Below are 23167 nucleotides of genomic sequence, written 5' to 3'. Positions count from 1 at the left end.
AAGATGCCCCCATGAACACTGCGGCTGCTTGATTTAGTTTCTTCATCAAGGAAGCATTTTTAAGAAAGTTAATGGAGACCTGCAATACAGGGATATATGTACATGCACTGTAAATTGTACAAAATTGCACTTTACCTGATGGCACTTGTACAGTGGGACAAATAATGTATGTCATGTAACATACAAATGACAAGGATTTATTTTGTGGTCATATAATAAGTGGTATCCCAGCGTCTCTTGCTTACTCCACTCTAGTTAAGCAATGACTGGTAAAGGTAAAAATGCAGAGATACATTCATGTATTTCTAAAGACATTTCAAGGTACATGAGCATTTATAGTATAAAAGGCATATCTTTTCAGTGAAGTCCTTACACGATCGTTTGTATATTTCCGACTAATAATTTTTCAAATACTAAAACCATTCACACATTAAATACGGTACAAGTGGAATATTAAAATAATACAGGTCTAAAATCAACTTTAAGATATTACAGCTGTGACTCAGGTCAGATTCCAATAGGTGCCAGAAAGCATCACCAGTCCATAGCAATTATTGATGTTGTGTGTTTGCTCCCCACCCCATCCCTTCCCCTTATAAAATATTACACATTCAGCTTTAAATTGTTTTAAAAAAGCACTGGATTGACTATCGGAAAGCAGAGAATTGAATATTGCTGCTCCATTATTGCAAAGCAGTTTGCTATGATAAATGGAATGGAAGTCTCTTGCCTATACAAGTATGAACATTCCACTCAGGTGGGAAGGAAGTACAGTGAAAAGGTATCTCCCAATCATGATACATGTATTGAGCTTAACAGCATCTGCACAAAACATCCAGCCCAGTGCCTTATGGATATCTGCAATATGTGTATGCCTGTGGCATTTAAGGATAGCTCTGCCTGCTCCGTTTTATAACTTTTTGAATTCTCTGAAGGTTGCAAACTGGACCCTTGGGCCATATGTTCCTATAGGAAATAATCAGTGCAATCAGCATCTGGTGTAAAATGTCTGATACTGGATTGTATACAAATGCATTGAGTAATTTTCTTATCCAAGAAATCAGTGTACTGTTTTCAATTTAGAAGCAGGTCAAACCAGAGGCAAAAGTACTTAAAGCTTTGAACTTACTCCAATCCCACGCACTGTACCTGAATTTGTAAATCTCCACATGTATATCTGTACTTGATACAAACAGAGCTTGGGTCATCTGCGTATAAACTTACTTTATTGTGTTTGGTCACCAAGTCATTTATGTAAAATGTAAATAATAGTGGCTCAAGTATACTCCTTGGGGCACACCACAAGTTACTGGAAGTGTGGAAGAGTGGGTGCCACTCGTCCACAAACACTCTGTTCCATTAATGAAGTAGTTTTTAAACCATTGAAACTCATTTTCTAGGATTCCAAGAGCAAAGAGCTTTTGTAATATGTCTGGTTTGACCATGATGAATGGCTTTTTTAGATCTACGCAAATGTCACCGGTCAAATTTGTGAGTCTCCTTTGGTCATGGAGGGGATCACCCCTCCCTAGTTTTATTTCTGTCAGAATAAGAATATTTATGGGGTGGCTTTGTATGTATATTCACAGGTCTTTCAGATTTGACAGCATACTGTTTATATTTAGATGAGCTATTTTCAGGCCACCATTTGTTGTAATTACATGCGAGAGTTCATCCTCCAATTTAAATTAATCCTGAATTTCAGTAGCTTTAGTGTCTTCAAAATAACTCAATGCTAAAACACCCATGGCTGTATAAGCATAAAAATAGGAAACAGAATGTGACCTTTTGACCTCTTAAAATAGGTCACGGTTAACCATCTTTGAACTTGTCCAAAGTCTGTGTCCCAAGAATTCTCGGTGTGAATTTGAATACCCTGGCAGTAATTACGGAATAACCGTGTTGTGTCTGATGATTTGCAGAACATTACTGCTGGATTTTATGGTCGCAAATTGAGGGTTTTTTTTGTTTGAAATTGAGTAAAATTTGCGACCGTAATCCGCAAATCATCAGACACATGGGTTATTCCCATTCTAATCCAGTTTCATCATTTGCACATTTTATTTTTCTGTAAGTAATTTGGTCAGCAAAGCTTACTGTAGCAACAGTGTCGTCACGCCACCAGCTTATCTCGCTCTCAGCTGACAGCGCCATTACTGACATCTGCCTAGCAACACGGTCAGGGTGCGGTGTAATACATCAAATGTGAAACAGTCGAATATTTTGCCACCATCAGTGCTATATTTTATATTCAGAAATCTCACACGATTAACCAATCAGATTTGCGGAACAAATCTATTTGGATTAGAATAGGAAAGTACTTATGCTGTCGGCCGTATGAGCATAACAACAGGAAACAGAATGTTGCCTTTAGACTCTTAGGTCAAGGTTAGCCATCTTTGAACTTGATCAAGGTCTGTGTCCCAAGAATGTTCCCTGTGGATTTGAAGAACCTGGCAGTAATAGGACTGGACTTATCCTGAGGACAGACAGACAGACAGATGTACAGACATAAAGCCTTCACAATAGCCGATGGTCATATTTTGGCCTCAGGTAAAAATGAGTCACTGAATGGGGGAAATATGGGACAGAACCAGTGTTCGTTGCTACATGAAGGGTGGCTCAAGTGTCTATAATCATCAACAGACATGTGAAGGCACCTTCTATGTAGCCACGACTCATGACCATTACAGAACTTGGGAACTTGTATACTCGTGGATGTCGGGTGGATTGCTTGATGGCCAGCACCTTCCTCAGTCTGTGATTAATGGCAACATCATCAGAGATTAGTGGGGTTAGTATTGCCAAATGTCTTGCCACATTTCATTCAAAATTGTAAATAGCTGACTTGCATCGGGGACCAACTGTCTTAGAACTCTCAGATATTTTTGGATGGCCTGTGGAAACATATGTTGTCACTCAGGTAAGTCTTTTCCCAGGCTATATTTTCTACTATAGGTATTCTTTTGGAGATTGTAGAAAGATAGGTGCACTAAATTTGTACCTAGGACTGATTAATCCTCAGCAAATCATGCAAAAGATATACAAAAAATAATAACAAAATCTGACAAGGTTTGCAAGTATGTTAGCTCTTGTTTATCGCCAACTACAGCCAGATCTTGCCTTCCTCATCCTCACCTCTCCTTATAGCATGTATGGTGTTGTTAAAGGCTCTACCACATCCTCGTAACAACTCTGTGCTTTAACCTAAAGTCTTTCCAATAGACTTTTATTTAAATTCAAAAAAAAAAAAACTTTAGGTCTGACTGAATTGGACTAAAGCTTAAGTGACCGTCTTGTACTGAGGTGCACACGTGCACCAGGAAGTTAACACACGCATGAAAGCATGTAATTTCTATCACCTGCACCCGTGTACCAGTTAACTTGCAGATCAGTACAGGATAGCCACTTAGTTTGTAGTCCAGTTGTTTCAGATGCTTTCAGATATAAAGTTGTCCTTTTTTTTTGTTTTTGTCTAAACACAACAGAAACAGCACAATGTTAAGCAGCAACAAAGTAAATAGAAGTTTTGTGTGAATATTTAGTGTTGGTTCAGACGTGCACATGCAGAGGAGAAAGATGTGAAATAAAATAAGTCATTAGAAAACCGAGGTACAGATGGCATCGCGTGGGATTGGCGGCTGCAGACCACAGGATGCTGGACTGACCGCAAGATGCCATGCCTGATGCTGATGCAGAAGATCTTGTTTTAATTTCCTGTTTTGTGCTTCTTCAGCTTTGTAAAACTTTGTAAAAACCTTGTATCTGTTAGAATGGCCTAAGCAGCACTCTAAGTCTGGTCTGCTTGAGGTTTCTTCCTCTGTATCATCTGAGAGAGTTTTTCCTTACCACTGTCACCTGTGTGCTTTCTCTAGGGGTTGGTAAGTTTATGCCGTGTTCACACAGGATGACATGTGAGCAAAGGCAGCGACAGGTTGCCATGTAATCCCTATGGAAGGACGTGTTGTGGAGCCACAAAAGTCCAAGCCACGCAATGCGACATGATGGACACGAATGAAGCGACGCAAATGAAGCAATTTTGAGCAATTGGTGCATTTGTGGCGCGATATTGCGTTGCCCTCCTCCCTAAGTTGAAAAATATGAACTTTTTCGTCTTGTCGTGTCGTGATGACCAATCAGGGACTGGATATGTAGTGATGTGGAGATGTCTGGAGTTTATACTTGATGTGGACATGTCCTGTCTCTGGCATCCAGCCTGTGAGCAGGACTTATGTCCCTTTTGTCCTTTATTTCACAATTATGACAGAGTTTGAGTGGACAGCGAGCAGCAGCACCACAGCAGTGGCAGCAGCCAGTTTTTTTTTTTTCTCAGGTGAACGCGCAAGCGAATCGTCCATGAAGATTATTTTGTTTATTAACTACACAGATGTATAATAAAACAAATGGTGACTGGTTTATAACACAATTATGACAGAGTTTGAGGGGAGAGCTAGCAGCAGCACTGCAGCACTGGCAGCAGCTACGTTTTTTTTTTTTACGTGCACGTGTGAACGAATCGTCTGTGAAGATTATTTTATTCATTAACTACACAGATATATAATAAAACAAATGGTGACTGGTTTATAACACAATTATGACAGAGTTTGAGGGAAGACTGAGCAGCAGCACTGCAGGAGCAGTGGCAGCCAGTTTCTTTTTTTTTTTTTTTTATTGTTCCACATGTGCGCGCGTGAATGGGACAGGAGGTCCTCAAACTGGGTCCTGGAGAGGTGGAAGTACCGCTGAAAGTGGCCGTCATCCAGACGCAGCTCCTGCAGCAAATAATGAAACTCCCAGAATTGGGAATGTCTCATGAGGATGTTATGAACCCAGGCATGGTGCCACTGGTGACCTTTGTCAGCTTTCCACAACAAATAGAGCATAGCAACTCGCTCCATGTGATCAAGGTCCGGCATGTTGACTTGACGGCTAGCGGAATGGAATCTCCTCCTATTTGATGACGCATTGGGGTGAATTTTCACAGCGAAAACAGAGCGACACACTGGCTGATGGTGGCGAATTTGTGGCGTCGCGTGTCGTCCGGTGCGAACGCGGCATTAGACATTACTTGTGTGAAGCACCTTGAGGCAGCCTTGTTGTGATTTGGAGCTATATAAAATGAAATAAATTGATAAAATGGAAACAAACTTGGGTTCAAGTATAGCATTGTTAGAAGGAAACAGTAGCAGCTTTGACAGTGCCAAGTAGAGCTGCTCTCCTGACTGCTTTCCTGTCCTGATTCCCATCTACAGGGGTCATTTAATAATGTTTTAGTTGGAATAAGATCATCAATTTTATATCATTTAATTTTTTAAGTTACTTTCCACACATCCACAACATGTAACCAGCCCTGAATTTTAAAAAAATCAGATTTCATGTGGTGATCTATAGCTGCGTACGCACATTAGTATGCTTTAGGTTTGCCGGGTCTCTGTGAGAAAACCAGCCGCAACAAAACCAACCACAAAAGCCATTACAATATAAAAGGTGTCCATACAAAACCACATATACTGCTTTTTAAGTGAAACAACACTGCTGTCATTACAAAACCTATGTAATATCAACAACATAACAACATAAGTGTTTAGTGAGTGACCATTACAAGCAATTTTCCAAATTTGTTTTTTTTGTTTGTTTGTTTACCTCCAACTCCAAAAATGATCTTGTGTAATTCCATACAAGATATTATTAGAAATAAAATATGGCTGTGAACACAAACTAACCTGTTGGTTTGCTTTGTCTCCCTCCCTACCTGTCTGGATAAGATCAATGTTCGTTTTTCGCCCCTTTATAAGGTATTACTCATTACTCATGGTTCTGTTCATCTTAGGTTTTGCCTTGCTGTTTGCTTTTTTTTTCTCCTTGTTTCATCTTCCATACCTCTCATTTGTTTTTGCCCTGCTGTTTCCTCCGGTCTTTCTTTGTGCCTTCATTTATTTCTACCTCTTGTTCATTCTGGTAATTAGTCCTGTAAATCTGTTTTCCCCTGTCCTGGATTGTGTTTTGCTCCTCATGGATAATGTTGTATGACTAATTTCCTGTTTTTGACCTTGGTCTCGACTTTGATTAAAGAGTTTGGTTTTCTCTTACCCCATGTATTATTCTCTGCTTTGGGGTCACCAGACATGCTTAAATCATTCCATAATTCAAAAGAGACAGAGTTTTAGTATTTACACAACATTATGTTAAACAGGATGTTCTGGTTCTGATCCCATAGATGAATGTTTCTTTAGAGTGTCTCATTGATATTTAGCTGATATATAAAAGCAGCTGTTTCTGCACTAAAAAACCTCATCTTTCCTCATCTCTCCTCTTTTTTTTAAAACATGTAGTTGCCATGTGGAAAAAAAATGAAAGTGCTCACATGGAACAGTGGCAGAATTTCACATTTTCTCTTTGAAAACAATGGAACATCTGTTTTACAGTCTGCCACATGCAGCCAGCAGGTGAATGCAGCATAATTTGCAGACAAAATGGCTCGGCTTATCCAGTGGAAACACTGCAAAAGTAGCCCAATTCCTTGTGAATACCTCAGAGCTGGCAACACTGCATACCTGGCATTTATTATATACACACTGATGTGCACAGAATGTGACTGATGAGCTTGTATTTGGGGTTAAACTACACCATTGTCAATACATATAGTCTTAATTAATCCACCACCAAATGAATTAGATTGTTATTAAACGTTAAAGGCAATTTCATCAGGACACAGATCAATACAAGGGAACATGCCCCAGTAAAACGGGCTTAGTGATGGCCTTGTGGGAAAGACCAACAACACAGGAACAACAGTTCATTCAGTAGAATGAACTGTGGGGAAACAGATGAAGAGATTTAATGACACAGGTGGACGTTCTGTATAGAGGACTGAACAACAACAGTGTCCATGAGGGTAGCAGTATAAAAATAATCCAGATAAACACAGAGTTATCAATCATTCAAGGTAGACAAATCTGGAAATGGCAGGTTAAGATAAGGAAACACGAGGAAGCAGCATGGATCAGCAACTGGAGCTCAAAGACAGGAAAATAATGCCAGAAAGCAGTCATGGGGCAAGACGGTATGGGATAGGAGGGACAGCTATGGACGAATACAGTGTGCGACTCAATAAAAAAATTACATGAGTGTGCATGTGAAACCAGAAGCCTGAGTGCCCATGGGACAGGAGGAAAAGTCAGTGAAGTGCACAAGGATATATCATATCAGAATAAAAGAATGAGGGGAACAGTAGCACACAGAAGAATTCACTAGAAGGCAAAGTAAAAAATGCACAGAGACAAAATGTGTGAGAAATTATACACAAAAAATAGTAACACAGAGTGCAGAAAACTAACACTAGAGATATGATCAAATGGAAACCATGACACTCAATAAGCACTTCCCAGGTATCGTCCGGTCTCAAAGGCAACGTGCCTATAGTTTCAAAGTGATGCACATCATAGTAGGGTTTGATGCAAACATCATTCTCAAATGTAAGCAAATCAACCAAATTCATGCTGAGATGTTGGCAAAAGAACTGAAAACGAGTGCCATCCATCCTAGTTTTGATGGGATGGCATTAAGCAAAATATAAAGTGAACTACCGTGTTGCCCATGGGGATCCATGGGCTCTCGATATATAATATAAAAATATAAAAGCCAAGATGATGGATTTTTCTGTGAAGGCTCTTCTGTGAAGGCTTTTCTGTGAAGATTTCCATAGTAGAGAAGCTTGAATCTTTGACTGGACTGGGTTGCTTGATGCAAGGACATTTTGCTTCTAATCACAGAAGCTTCCTCGGCTAAATTTCTTGCTCTGGTAGTCTGACTTCTGTCTTGACTCTTGTAGAGAAGAATAACAGAAGCCAGCAAAACTGTTTTAAACCTAACCAGACCCCTCCTACCGAGAGGCAGACTGCTGTTGGCTAGTGACTAACAACTGCTTTAATTAGCACCAGTTGTGCCCTAGTTAGCACCCTCCTAATGAGTGACTCATTACCATGAACAAAAGACTGAAACTGCTTTGACCTGAGTACCCTATTGTAAACAGGGGACAAAGAGTGTAACAGACCCCCTCCCCAATTAAGGCTGGGTTTCAATTGTTTCACATACAATGTTTCCTTCACTCCCCTCTCAAACCATTTCTTTTCTCTGGCTAAGATTTTAACTTCCTTATCTTCAAACGTGTGGTTAGTGTCTTTAAGGTGGAGATGAACTGCAGACTGAGGTCCATCGGTGCCCTCTCTGCGGTGCTGGTATAGCCTTTTGTGCAATGGCTGCTGGGATATATATATATGTGTATATATAAGACCCCCCCAAATTAAAGGAGAAATGCTGCTTTTAACAACCTGGACCTCATTTCTGGCATGAAATAGGGTTGATTACTCACCAATAAAAGTTTGGTGCCATTAGAAGTTCATGGTTCAAACGACATGTTCAGTTCAAATCTGGAGCAAACATTTTTCTTTTGCTAAGGTGGATTAGAACTTTTTGTGATACACAGCACCAACTACTGGATAGGAGGAACCTAGCAGTCGATGTGACTCACTGATTTCAAAATGCAGCTCTTTTCAACCAGACGAGTGGTGCCGTGACATGTCAATCGTCTGTGTCCAATGAGTTTTCAGGGCAGTCCCGTGCAACCCTGGCCTCCGCTCTAGCTTCACCCATGCCAGGAAGTATTCAACATTTGACATTTCCTGTTTCACTGTTGATTCAAAGTTTGGCACTTCCTGTTTCAGTGTAAACTTGCCACTGAATTCCCACAAGAATCCATGGGATCTCGTCTGTTAATCCAGGAAGTGTCAATCCAGGAAGTATTTGACATTTCCTTGACATTTCCTGTTTCACTGTGGATTCAAAATGTGGCATTTCCTGTTTGGGCCTCAGTGTACCATGAGCGAGCTTTGCGCTGCTGTGCAGCGCTTTGCTCGTATAAACTGTTTTCTAATTTGTGTTTTACGTTTAAGATTTTAAATGGCTTGGCTCCTTCCCCATTACATCAATTTGTTAATATTCATCAGGAACAGTCTATAAGGTCTACCAGAATATCTTCAGTGAGAGACTGTTCTGTGCTTTTCCGTCGTACTGCTTTTGGTCAGTCAGCTTTCTCTGTAAAAGCCACAACTCAGTGGAACACTCTTCCTGATAGCATTAAGAACTCTGATTCTATTGGAATCTTCCAGAACAAACTGAAAAATTTACTAAAAGATACTCAACTCTGCAACCACTGATTTTAGAAACATTATGTAAAATATGACTGTGTGAATGTGCTTGTGTGTATGTGAGTGTATATAACCAGCTAACTCTGGTACAGTGCATCAAATGGAAACATTCATGTTCTTTATTGTATATGGTCCCTTTGCAAATGAATGAATAAAGAAAGAAAGTGAAGATCACTTTCATTATTAGAGAAACTGGTGCTGAGGGGATGATCCGCATGTTGACTTTGGGGGAAAATATGGGACATTTGGTGGGTAGAGTACGTCAGCTTCCTTGTGCTGGTGTTTTTCTTCACTGTCTTGGAAATGGGATTCCAAAAAAGTTGGAAAACCCCAGACCCACACAGACCTCCGCAACCCGGTGTCTCCTGTGGTCAGAACACACACACCAGTGTCCACTCCTCTGAGGAATAGCATTTTGGAGTGTCAGCCACAGAGAGCCCCAGAGAGCCCCAGAGAGGAATGTTTATCTCAGAGGACAGGGGTGATACAGTTGTGTGACCTGCAAAACCTATTGGAATTCCTCATTCCATTTGCCATTTTCCAGTAGCTGCACGCAAAGCAATCACTGGTGAGGGGGCTATCGTGGTGTAAGGGGATCTCAATGAAAGTAAGTGAGACCAGAAGGTCATGGGTGTGAAATGGAACATCAAATATGGAAAGGTTTGCAGTTACTTATATGCCAAATGTAGGTGACCTATGACCACATTTAAACCATTAGATAGTGCTTTAATGCCAGTTTCCAACATATCAACAAACTGAGCTGCATTCATTTTCTACAAGGCAGCGCTCCATGGCAACTCCCTCAGTGTGTGGGCTGTCATCTAGCATGTTAGCAGAGAAAACGTGGCTGCCATTGAGCCATTATCCACTGCCATCAGTTTCCCCATTTCCTTGTTTTCATTACTTGTGTGTTTTGTTGTTTTTGTTGTAACATGTCCAATTGGCAAAATGGTGAGAAGATGGTTCCACATTTTCAAAGCTCCACAGTTCTCAACAATTTGAAATAGTTACTTAAATAAATCTATATTTAACCCTTAAAATGGTGATGCTGGGTGCATTTTTTGTGTGTGTTTTTGTTTGTTTGTTTTTTGTAATGGTTATGTGATATTTCTATACATGTATGATGCAATCATTTTTCCTTGTCCAAAGTTCTCCTGATTAAGATGTCATGGAATGTATCCTCTGCCAATTGGCAGACCAAAAATGTTCATGAAAATCTTGATAATCCACCAAGTTTTGCAATGGTTAGTTACAGTGTTGATAAGGATCTAAATTTAGATTCTTTCTATTCAGAATTTATTTTATAATAGCAAAATTAGGGAATTTTTGACAGATTCTAAGGGTGGAACAGATACACTAATATTAAAGGACACAGGATTTAAATATGTACATTAGTTGCCCATAATCATAATCTGTTTGTTTCTAAGAAAGGAGAAAGAAAATACACCAATTTCTTATTTTTCTTGTCCACACACACACACACACACACACACACACACACACACACACACACACACACACACACACACACACACCAGTGAAAACAATACCCTTTGCCAACATGTAAACAAAATAACTAGACCCTGACTTTTTTCAAGGAAAAATAATATATTGATTGAATTTGTATTGTACATATTTATGCAATGAATGAAGTATACAATTGAGTTATATTCAGATTATAATAACACATATTTGATACCTTATTGCACATCAATACTTTGATTATTGTTATTCTGTTGTCATAAACTGCTTATATAATACATTAATTGGGTTCATTTTCTGGGAATACTAAAAATGTATTTCTAGGTTATTTTGAAGCTGAGACAGAGAAAAATTAGTTTTTTATGGCAGCCATTTTTATTTTCAAGATGGTGGCCATAAATGTTTTTCCTTGAAATATAAACATTAATATTTAGATCCCATATCATGTTTGCTCCAGAGTGCTCCACTGTCTTCACAGTGTAGTGTGGCTTGAATTCAGTTTTGGGGGGTCATCTGACAAACTGTATGCAGCCCCTAGATCCAAAAAGAACAATACTTTCATCAGTCCACAAAATCTTGCCCTCTCTTTAGGTTATTAAATTGGAAATTGTAACCACTTCAGCACATCATTTTTTAAACAATGGGACTTTGAGGGGGGCTTCTTGCCCATAGTATGGCTTCAGATAGACGTCTTCTAATTGTTAAAGTACTCACAGGCAACTTTACACCTCCTTTGATCACACTGGAGCTGATCATTGGCTGGGTCTTTGCTATTCTGGCTATTACTTGATCCATTTCAATGGTGGTTTTCCATTTTATTCCATGTCTTTTTGGTTTTGTTGACATTTTCAAGCATTTAAGATCATTTTAGCTGAACAGCCTATCATTTTCTGCAATTCTTCATACCCCCCCCCCATCAACTTTTTAATCAAAGTATGCTGTTCTTCTGAACAATGCCTGGAATGACCCATTTTACTCTGATTTTCAGAGAGAAATGTATTACAACCAGCATGTACAAAATTTGCTGCTGTTGTCTTTCAATAAGGGCCAGCTGTAAGAGTGTAAAAAAGGATCACAGAAAGAAACTCTAGAAGCTGCTATTTTTTTAAACAGCCTAATATTCAGTTTTCTTCACTTTCTGTAAATTCATCACAAATTGGATAAAAAAAAACATGTTTTGATTTGGAACAGAATGTACATTGTTCCCCGTGTATTTACGTGTATGGAAATACAAGTTATTTTGAGCTTTACTCACTTTTTTAATCACACTGTTATTATTTTGAATGCAATGCATGTAGTGTTCTGCAATTGCCCAGAAAGGTCAAACTTGCAAAAGGTCAATCATAGGGGTCACAATTATTGGTGTCAAAGGTGACATTTTAAGTTTTTAAATCCAATTGGCAACAAACATGGGGCACACACAGAGGTGGGTTCTAGAACTGCCCACCAAGGTCAAAATTGCCCATGGTCCATCACTAGGGCCAAGATCATGTCTGCCTGTCTGTTTGTTAACCCTCTGGGGTCTGACGGCATTTTTTGGACAGTTCACTCGCCTGGCATAAATGTATTATTATTGCTGTTAACAGCTCTCCCTGCATCCCACAATCAAGTTTTATGTCTCTTTTTTGTCAGGACAGCATGTGCTTTCAGAATATACGAGGTCGATTAGAAAACTAACCGGCAGTTTTATAAAAAAAAAAAAAAAACTATATGGATTTGAATCACGTGCGATTACACCAGACATGCTTGAACCCTCGTGCGCATGCGTGAGTTTTTTCACGCGTGTCGGTGACGTCATTCACCTGTGGGCAGGCTTTGAGTGAGCACTGGTCCAGCCCTCTCGGCTGAAATCCTTTGTCTGAGACACTGCTGGAGACGGCGCGCGTTGCTTTACCAAAATTTTTTCAGGACCTGTGAGGGATATCCGAGTGGACACTATTCAAGAAATTCAGGTGGTTTTCGGTGAAACGTTTAACGGCTGATGAGAGATTGTGGAGTTTCTTTCGCTTTAAGGACAGCTCACAAAGCGGATCAGCGCGGCGCGGAGGTGGCGTCCGTCTGGCTGTTTCGAGCTGAAAACTTCCTAATTTAAGGCTCTGTTCACCCAGGACGTCGTGAGAGAACAGAGAAGTTTCAGAAGAAGTCGGCATGAGGAGTTTATGCGGACATTCCACTGTTAAAGGAGATTTTGTAATGAAAGAACGTGCGGGCAGATTCGCCGAGTCGGTTCCGTGATGATGCCGCAAATCTGTCCGCGCCGCGACAGGAAAAACACCTCTGTGTTGAAAACCATTTGTAAAATTCAGGCGGCTTTTGATGGCTTTCAACAAGTGAGTATCTGAGAAATTGTTTAACAGCTGGGCATGTTCCAACTTGTCCGTTAAGGTTTCCAACGGAGGTGTTTTTCCTGTCGTGACCCCCCGCGGTCGGGTCCGGCCCGACATGCGAATCTGCCTGCACGTTCTTTCATTACAAAATCTCCTTTAACAGTGGAATGTCCGCATAAACTCCTCATGCTGACCTCTTCTGAAACTTCTCTGTTCTCTGACAATGACCTGGGTGAACAGAGCCTGAAATGTGGAAGTTTTCAGCTTGAAACAGCGAGACGCCGCCGCCTCGGAGCGCTGATCGCCATCAGGCATCGTGGGCCGTCCTTAAAGTGAGACTAACAGACCACAATCTCTCATCAGCCGTTAAAATTTTCACCGAAAACCAGCTGAATTTATCGAATGGTGTCCACTCAGTTGTGCCTTACAGTTTTTGAAAAAATTTTTATCAAACAAAGCAGCAGTCTCTGAGCCATTCCTAAACAATGAAAAAATAGATGAGAGGGTGTGTGACTCCTCAATCAAAGACTGCCCACAGGCGAATGACGTAACCAACAGGCGTGAAAAAACTCTCGCATGCCCACGAGGGTTCAAGCATGTCTGATGTAATCACACGTGATTCAAATCCATATGGTTTTTGAAAAAAATAATGTCGGTTACTTTTCTAACAGACCTCATATATGTTTTGTTGTGTTTGATAAGTGTAATAATGGTTTACAATCAGAAATACGAAAGGAGAAAATAAAGCAACTCCATGGCCCTAGTTAACTCCATGGAGTTAACTTTTCAGCAAAAAAAGTAAGTTTCTATCTCATATCATTAAAAAGTTATTTATAATTTAGTAAAGCTTGGTCTTAGCCATCGTATATGACGGTGTTGGCCCCTGAGGGTTAACCTCCTGCTCTGAAATTGCTCTCAAGCAGATAGAGCTCTTATTGCCACTTTATGGCACAACACTGTTCAGTGTAGTGGCTAAAAAGAAAGACAACCAGATACCCAGTCAAGGCATGCTATTGTGAGTAATTAGTGGTAATAATGGCATTGCAGACCATCGTGAAAGTTTTGATAATGTTCAAAAAAGTCATGACATTAGATCACAACCCGGCAATAGTGAGCAATCCGACATAATAAATGCTGATCGGGCACACCAAATTCAACAAGTGAGCAGGGACAATCTACTGCCATATGAAGCAGTCAGCATGGGCCCAATTAGACAAATGGGATGACATATTAGTATGCATGTCCCTACTGCGCACTGTGACGCGCAGTGTTTGTGGCCAGGTTGTCTGACAGCATCTGATTGCCGGTAAATGCAGTTGATTCAACAAGTCAGTTGTTGGCACGTCAGCTGGCAGCAATTGCACACAGTCCACCCACATCCAATGTGGCTGTGTTTAATCAGAAGCTGTGGCCAGTCATGCCAGATCACCCACAAGTAGGAATGGTCCACCAAATGGTTTGGATCAGGGGAGGATAAAAGCAGGAGCACACGCCCCCTTTTCTTCACATGGAGCTGCAGAACGCGAAGGAGGCACAGACGAACAGAACAGACCACCACAAGCAGAATGCCACAGCAGCACAGTTGTCACAGTTGGTTGATGTAAACGGTGCAGCATGTGTAGCGCCTAACAGGCATTTTTTTAAATCATTTGTCCTCATGTATGATTGTCAGTGGTCATTTCCACTCAGATGACACAGGATTGGCACCAACAGTTGGGATACCAGCCTTAAAGAATTAATTTTGGAACAGGTCATTTTCAGGAAATATGACTTTCAAAGCAATTTGGACCAAATGTGGCACAAATGTAGGTGGAATGCAGAATTACCTTGGTTAACCAGAGGTCAATCAATTGTATCAAGGTCATTAGGGGCTGTAACTGTCTTCTTGCCCACCTTTACTGTTACCTCATACATTTAGAGTCCAGTAATCACAATGTCCAATGGCTGAAAAGATAACTGGGAAGTGAAGAACAGAGTCCCAATGAAATGGACCGTAATTCATGAGTTAGTGATTGTACTGATGTCAGATCAGTCATTAAAATAGGAAATTCTCCACTCTTCACCCGGTACTATATGCACCCCCACCCCACCCCACCACCACCACCACCTCACATGTCCCAGCATTAAAAAGGACTCCTCAGACATGATCCAGCTCGAACTGCATGTCCAAATCCAACAGTGCGGACAGGAACTCATGAACCCAGCTGTTCTTCTGCTTCTCCCTGGAATACAGCCGAGGACCCTCCTGATGGCTGCCTGCCACACAACATGCTCCTCAACACGTAGTGCCGTCCACATGTCAAACTCATCCAGCCAGTTCTGTGCACAGAGAGCAAAGCAGAAATCAGTCAATCAAGTGATCTGAACTGAATGATTCATCTGGAGCTGGTGGAAAGAAATTTGACTTTACTGAGTCATTTAATGGAAATAATACATTTGAAAAACCTGAAAGAAATATGATTTACCTTGTTTAAACTTTTCAATAATAAAATAAGTTCACTAATACTAGGGGAGCTATGACCACTACACCCCCCAGCCATTTTGAATCTTAAACCCATGAATGAATTTAGTTTAGGCACAAATGAGTTTGCTGTGACCTGCAATTGTCTTCCCATTGAATCTCTGTGACATTTAAGTTGTTTATATGTTGTGTAAAGGTGTTTTAGTGAAAAAAAAAACCTATTTTGGTGGCCATCTTGGATAACTGGCCTGAGGCCAGTTTTTATTTTTGGGAACATCCTGATTGTGTTTTGGGGTCATCTAAGGAACCTAAAACAGTCAGCTTGGTTTAGTCCTGGGTTGGGGGGCGCAAAGGTAGTGGTTGTAGCTCCCCTAGTATAAGAGTCCTGTCATGCAGTCGGTCAGAATAACAACTGAAAATTCAAACTCTGTTTGAGTTCTGAGTGGCTCTGTGCCTTTTTATGAACAGTGCCCTTTTTCAAGTGTCTGATTTGCACACATGGATTATGATGTCTGCTTAACTGAAGGGCAACGTTCGTCTTCATTATTACTGAGTGGACTTACAGCTGTGTTAAATTAATACTTCACTTTTGGGCATCAGTTCACTGAACAGGCTTTCTTCACTGTACTCTGGTGGGCCCAAGTGTCTGCATGTCATCGATTTGCATCATTTAAGGCAAATACGTGGGCGAAAATGTGTCTATGTGCATGATTTCTCACTAGGGTGGTCCATAAAAATGGTCAAAATTTTTTTTCAAAAAAACTTCAAGTCTCACCCTCTAAATTTGTTGTACCTAACATAAAAACACATCATGTACAATTTCATAAAACTCTAATAATTTTTACTGGTAGCACACAGCCCTTAAAGATTTGCTCGCAAATAACTTTGTCATATAGTATGGTCATTTCCAGATATTTCCAAATTATTTCTGTCAGTTTAATATTGATATGTCAGGACAGAAATTATGGCAATACATTGGAAAATCAAATCTTTGTCATATCCCATAAAATAGTTAACAACTAAAACATGAATTGTGAGATGCAGTTCTTCTCGTACATGTATCATGCTCCTACAATACCTACATACTGGGGTAGCGAAGATTTTGTAACAATCAAACATTGCATTTTCATTTTATTGATGAAATACTGTTTTCATTATTGATAAATTTAAATAAGTCTATGCTTTATATATTTCCACATATATTTGATCTAGCTCCAACAATAATATTCTTTATGCCTTGCAGTACTTAATATTCAAAAATGTATGAATCAACACAAGAACCATTATACCAGCTGTGTAACATAAGAGAACATCCTTTACATGATAATGATATTTAAGTTGCTTGCATCATGACCAAGACTTGCTGCCGTTTCAGTCAGAATATAGGTGGCACTTCTGTCTGTTGTTTTGGTCCTATCCAATGCTGCTGCAAGTCCTGGTGTTACAACAGCTTTAATTTTACTGGCTTTTTGTGGCACTGGCATAACAAATTCTTCATTTGGACTTTCTGTGTTCTCTTCACTCTGGCTGGAGACAGTGTCAGATAGTGAGATATTAGATGGTCCAGACTCCTCCAGTTTCTCTTTGTATTTTGCTTCTGCAGCTTTCCTTTTTTCTGCTCCTTTGTTCTTTGGCAGTTTGTATTTTATCTATGCCTGCCATGTATCCCCTTCTACCTTTCTCTCGCTGAGCAAGTAGGAAACTGTCTTCATCTTCAAACTTTACCATGTTAGGACATCCTGATGTGCCATGTCCAAACAAGTCCTCCAAAGATTCACAAAACACTTCATCTTTCTTCTGCTGGTCTGTATTGCGATTCTGTGTCTTTTTCAGTGTTTTCCATTTTCCGAACACCTTTTTCTAACTTGTGATCAGATGCTGCTTTGCCCTCAGTGGGATTCTAGCTCTCTCCCAAAAAGGAATTGCCATGTCTATAGAGGGTCACAGCAGCAATCATGGACAGTTTTCTTCAATCAGTGTGTTGAAGAAAAATACCTTGAGTATTTGCCCATTTGAGGGCAATTTGTTTCCCTTTATTTCAGTCGGTGGAACCAATAAGGTATACAAATGTTCTACTTCTAGTAGCTGACATATCTTACTGAAGTTTCCAGTTAATGGTTAAGCATGTTAAGTCAGCAAGTGTCTCTTTTTACATTTATCTCATGTTAGATTCATGTTAGATCTGAAAGAAAAGAAGCTGTGAATTGAAGCAAACTTTTCAGCTTGTAGCCTAAAATAACATTTTTGAAAGTATGTTGTTTGTGAGAAATATTTAAACCCAGGTATAGTTTTAAATTGAATATAAAATTATACTTTAGTTACACTCAGGTGGTTAACTTCTATCCTCTTTATAAGTGATGTGATTAGATACTGGATAATGGATAACCTATTGCACGGGCACTCGGGCAGCGATAATTGATATATTTACAACCTTCAGCTATGATGTGCTACCTCTAAATATTAATGTATGACAAAAATATTTGGCAGGCTTTCTTTTTTCCCAAAGCATCATAAAATGAAGGGGTGAGAGTAATGAATTTCCAACTTTTATTTTTTTGAACCACCCTATTTCTCACATTTAGAGTGTTGAATAAGTTCCAAGAATTACAAACTAAGCTGCACGTACTGTAGTTTAACTAACTCATGGACATTATTCTTCTCTCAAGGTGACATTTATTTCCAGTCAGATTTATAATAAATGAAAACTAAGGGAGCTTTAAATTTGTTCATGAATGGCTCTGTGGAAAATCTCTTTGTGTTACTGTGCTGATGCTCATTTTACTACTTTTATTCAGGTTTAAAAGATCTTCAAATGCACTGAATCAGTGTTTTTAATGTACAAGCCAGAGAAGTGTTGGCCAAAAAAGACGATGAACATTTGGGAAAGTCGATTCTGATTGGCTACAGGCCAGTGGTGGCTGCTGGTCTTTCAAGGAGGGGAAGCTCATTGTCACCTTACATCATAAAATTTGTCAGTTTATTTATACGTAAATTCTGCCCTATGTTTACTTTTCTAAAAAAAAAAATGGTCTACGACCCTATCGTACCAAGTAGGCATCTTTTCCAGGGACTTGACCAGTGTCCTCTTAATGGCCTGCAGAGTGAGGCTCCTTAGATGGGCTTTGGCCATTGTGTTGCAGGTATGACTTAAGCCTTTTTAAACAGGAGAATCTCCTTTCTACACCTGCAGATGTAGCTCCAGCTGTTGCCACTAACAATAACAGTTTGTACAGCTGAGGCATTGCACTGTCCAACTCCATGTTGTGAAAGTGTAGTGACACGGACCCACAACAGGGGGCGTTAATGAATGGACAATGGATAAGCCAAAAAGTAACAATTTAATGTTGTGAATCGCACAACGAAATACAGACAATAACAGAGGATGAGGATGGTCAATCATACACAAGGTGATGTGTGGGCAGGCTCGAAGATAGAAGACGTCTGGCCAGAGAAGAGCCGGATCCCACACAGTTTCCACCACCAACGGATCTGAAGAACACCGGAGCCGCCAAGTCCTGCGCCCCAGGTGGTTAAAGGTGTGTGTGTGAATACACACCCAGCAATCTTTCAGTGCTTAATTCCTCCAGGAGGGAAAACCTCCACCTCCAGTAACACACTCGTACAGCTCCTGGAAAACCACTTATCTGGTTGGGGTGTGAGGCGAAGCCGTCGCAGTCCACACCACACGCCAATGCAGCAGACAAGGACACGTCGCAGGAAAACGGCTGTAAATGAGATCAGACTTTTGTTTGTTAACGATGCAGCAGAGAAATTACCTGAGTGGTAGCTGATTTCTCGGCGGGGAGGTGGAGTTGCAGTCCGGCTTTTATGGAGGATGTGGTTGATGAGTGACAGCTGGTGTTGATGATGTGTGACAGCTGTCACTCCCAGTAGTTCCGACGCCCTCTTGTGCTTGAAGCCCGCACTCCAAGCAGGGCGCCATCTGGTGGTGGTGGGCCAGCAGTACCTCCTCTTCAGCGGCCCACACAACAGGACCCCCCCTCAATGGGCGCCTCCTGGCGCCCAACCAGGCTTGTCCGGGTGACGGTTGTAGAAATCGGCCAGGAGGGCCGGGTCCAGGATGAAGCTTCTCTTCACCCAGGAGCGTTCTTCGGGTCCATACCCCTCCCAGTCCACCAGATACTGGAACCCCCAACCCTTTCGACAGACGTCCAGGAGCCGACGCACGGTCCATGCCAGCTCCCCGTCGATGACAGGAGGCAGGAGGCGGTGCAGGTCCAGGGGTGCAGAATGGTGAGGTGTGACGAGGTTTGAGACGTGACACATGAAAAACCGGGTGGCCGGACTGAGGACCTTGAGGATGGGAAATGGTCCAATAAACTGGTCCTTGAGTTTTTGTGACTCCACTTGAAGTGGGATGTCCTTGGTCGACAACCACACCTCCTGCCCGGGCTGGTATGCAGGGGCCGGGGAAAGCCGGCGATCTGCATGGGCCTTGGCCCTCGTCCGGGCCTTCAACAGGGCAGAACGGGCGGTCCGCCACACCCGGCGGCACCTCCTGAGGTGGGCCTGGACCGAGGGCACACCGACCTCTCCCTCCACGAGCGGGAACAATGGGGGCTGGTACCCCAAACACACCTCAAACGGGGAGAGGCCGGTGGCAGATGAAACTTGGCTGTTGTGGGCGTACTCGTTCCAGGCCAGATGGTTGCTCCAGGCCGTCGGGTGCGCGGAGGTCAGGCAGCGGAGGGCGTGCTCCAGCTCCTGGTTAGCCCGCTCTGCCTGTCCGTTTGTCTGAGGGTGGTACCCGGACAAGAGACTCACGGTGGCCCGCAGTTCCCTGCAGAAACTCCTCCAGACTTGGGAAGAGAACTGAGGGCCACGATCCGAGACAATGTCCGATAGTATCCCATGCAGACGCACGACATGGTGGACCAGGAGGTCTGCCGTCTCCTGGGCCGTCGGGAGCTTCGGGAGGGCCACGAAGTGGGCTGCCTTGGAGAACCGGTCCACTATCGTGAGGATGATGGTGTTGCCCTGGGATGGCGGGAGGCCCGTGTTGAAGTCCAGGCCGATGTGGGACCAGGGGCGATGAGGCACCGGTAGAGGCTGGAGGAGGCCCGAAGTCCTTTTGTGGTCAGCCTTGCCCCTGGCACAGGTGGTACAGGCCTGGACGTAATCCCGGACGTCGGCTTCCATAGACGCCCACCAGAAGCGCTGCTGGACCACTGCCACGGTTCTGCGATCCCTGGATGACAGGAGAGCTTGGAACCGTGACAGAAGTCCAAAACCGCAGCTCTGGCCTCTGGTGGACGGTCACGGGTCCGGGTTCCGTGCCAGGGCCTCCCGGATGGTCTTCTCCACGTCCCAGGTGAGGGTGGCCACGACAGTGGATTCGGGGATGATGGTCTCTGTTGGGTCCGACAACTCGGCCTTGGCTTCCTTTTCGTGCACCCGGGGACAGGGCATCCGATCGTTGGTTCTTGGTCCCGGGGCGGTAGGTGATCTAGAAGTCAAAGTGCCTGAAAAACAGTGACCAGCGGGCTTGCCTGGGGTTCAGCCGCTTGGCAGTCCGGATGTACTCCAGGTTCCGATGGTCTGTGAAAACCGTGAAGGGCACCGTCGCTCCCTCCAACAGGTGTCTCCACTCCTCAAGAGCCTCCTTCACCGCCAGGAGTTCCCGATTGCCGACGTCATAATTCCTTTCAGCCGGGGTCAACCTGCGGGAAAAATAGGCACAAAGGTGGAGAACCTTATCGGACTCCCTGCTCTGGGACAGCACGGCTCCTATCCCTGAGTCAGAGGCATCCACTTCAACTATGAACTGGCGATTAGGATCAGGCTGCACCAGAACTGGTGCAGTCAAGAACCGGCATTTCAACTCCCTAAACGCGGCTTCGCACCAATCCGACCAGGTGAAGGGGACTTTAGTGGAGGTCAGGGCAGTCAGGGGGCTAACTACCTGACTGTAACCCTTAATGAACCTCCGGTAGAAATTTGCAAAGCCGAGGAACTGTTGCAGTTTCCTACGGCTTGTTGGTTGGGGCCAATCTCTCACCGCCGCAACCTTGGCCGGTCAGGGGCGACGGAGTTGGAGGAGATGATGAACCCCAGGAAGGACAAAGAAGTACGGTGGAACTCGCACTTCTCACCCTTCACAAACAGCCGGTTCTCCAACAACCGCTGCAGGACCTGACGTACATGATGGACATGAGTCTCAGGGTCCGGGGAGAAGATGAGTATATCGTCTAGATATACAAAGACAAACTGATTCAGGAAGTCCCGCAAGACGTCATTAACCAATGCTTGGAACATCGCGGGGGCGTTTGTGAGGCCGAACGGCATGACTAGGTACTCAAAGTGACCTAAGGGGGTGTTAAATGCCGTCTTCCCCTCGTCTCCTTTCCGGATCTGAACCAGGTGGTATGCATTCCTAAGATCGAGTTTGGTGAATATTTGGGCTCCATGCAGGGGCATGAACACCGAATCCAACAGAGGTAATGGGTATCGATTGCGAACCGTAATCTCGTTCAGTCCTCTGTAATCGATGCATGGACGGAGTCCGCTGTCCTTCTTACCCACAAAAAAGAAACCCGCGCCCATCGGGGAGGTGAAGTTCCGGATCAACCCGGCAGCTAAGGAGTCCGGGATATAGGTCTCCATTGATTCTCGTTCCGGACGTGAGAGGTTGTACAGCCTGCTGGACGGGTACTCACCACCCGGGATCAAATCGATGGCGCAATCGTAGGTCGGTATGGGGGGAAGAGTGAGTGCCAGATCTTGCTGAAGACGTCAGCAGATCGTGGTAGCTCCTCCGCACTGCCGTCAGATTGGGGGGACTTTGACCTCCTCATTAGCTGTCACACCGGGTGGAACCGAAGATCCTAAACATTCCCGGTGGCAGGTTTCGCTCCACTGCGTCACAACCCCAGATGGCCAATCAATCTGGGGATTGTGCTTCACCATCCATGGAAACCCTAAAATCACTCGGGAGGTAGAAGGTGTTACATAAAACACAATCTCCTCCCTGTGATTCCCAGACACAACCAATGTCACGGGCTGTGTCTGGTGTGTGATTAATGGAAGAAGGGTGCCATCTAGTGCCCATACCTTCAAATGTGAAGGCAGAGCCACCAGAGGGAGCCCTACTTCCTTTGCCCATCTGCTGTCCAGCAGATTCCCTTCCGACGCCGTGTCTATTAGTGCTGGGGCGTGAAGGGTTAAATCCTCATTTAGGATTGTGACTGGGATTCGTGCAGATTTACGGGGTTTCCCCGTGTGGGTATTATGACCCACCCTTAGCCCAGTCTCTAAGGACGAGTGCTGCTGTTTTGACCGTTTGGGGCAGTTTTTCTGCGTGTGCTCAGTTGAGCTGCAGAGAAAACATTCCCCATGGACCAGCCTCCTTTGTCTCTGATCTGATCGCCTTTTGGCCCTGCTCGTTTCCATAGCAATGGCAGCAGGAGGAGCTGTCGTCACGTGGAGTGCCCTGGCTGTGGAGCGTGGGGAAGACGGCTCCCTTTCGGACCCGGGAGGAAGAGGGACAGCTTGTGCCTGACCACGCCCTTCGTCTCGCTCCCGTCAGTGTTCTGTTAATCGGTTGTCCAACCGTATAACCAGGTCGATAAGCCCGTCTAAATCCCGCGGCTCGTCCTTCGCCACCAGGTGCTCCTTAAGGACCAGAGACAGTCCGTTTACAAAGGCGGCACAGCATACCAGCCAGCTCGCGC

The sequence above is a fragment of the Thalassophryne amazonica genome, chromosome 1 (genome assembly GCF_902500255.1).
Source record: "Thalassophryne amazonica chromosome 1, fThaAma1.1, whole genome shotgun sequence".
In the NCBI taxonomy this organism is placed as follows: Eukaryota; Metazoa; Chordata; class Actinopteri; order Batrachoidiformes; family Batrachoididae; genus Thalassophryne; species Thalassophryne amazonica.
The sequence above is the reverse complement of the archived record's forward strand: the minus strand, read 5'-3'. Positions refer to the sequence as shown.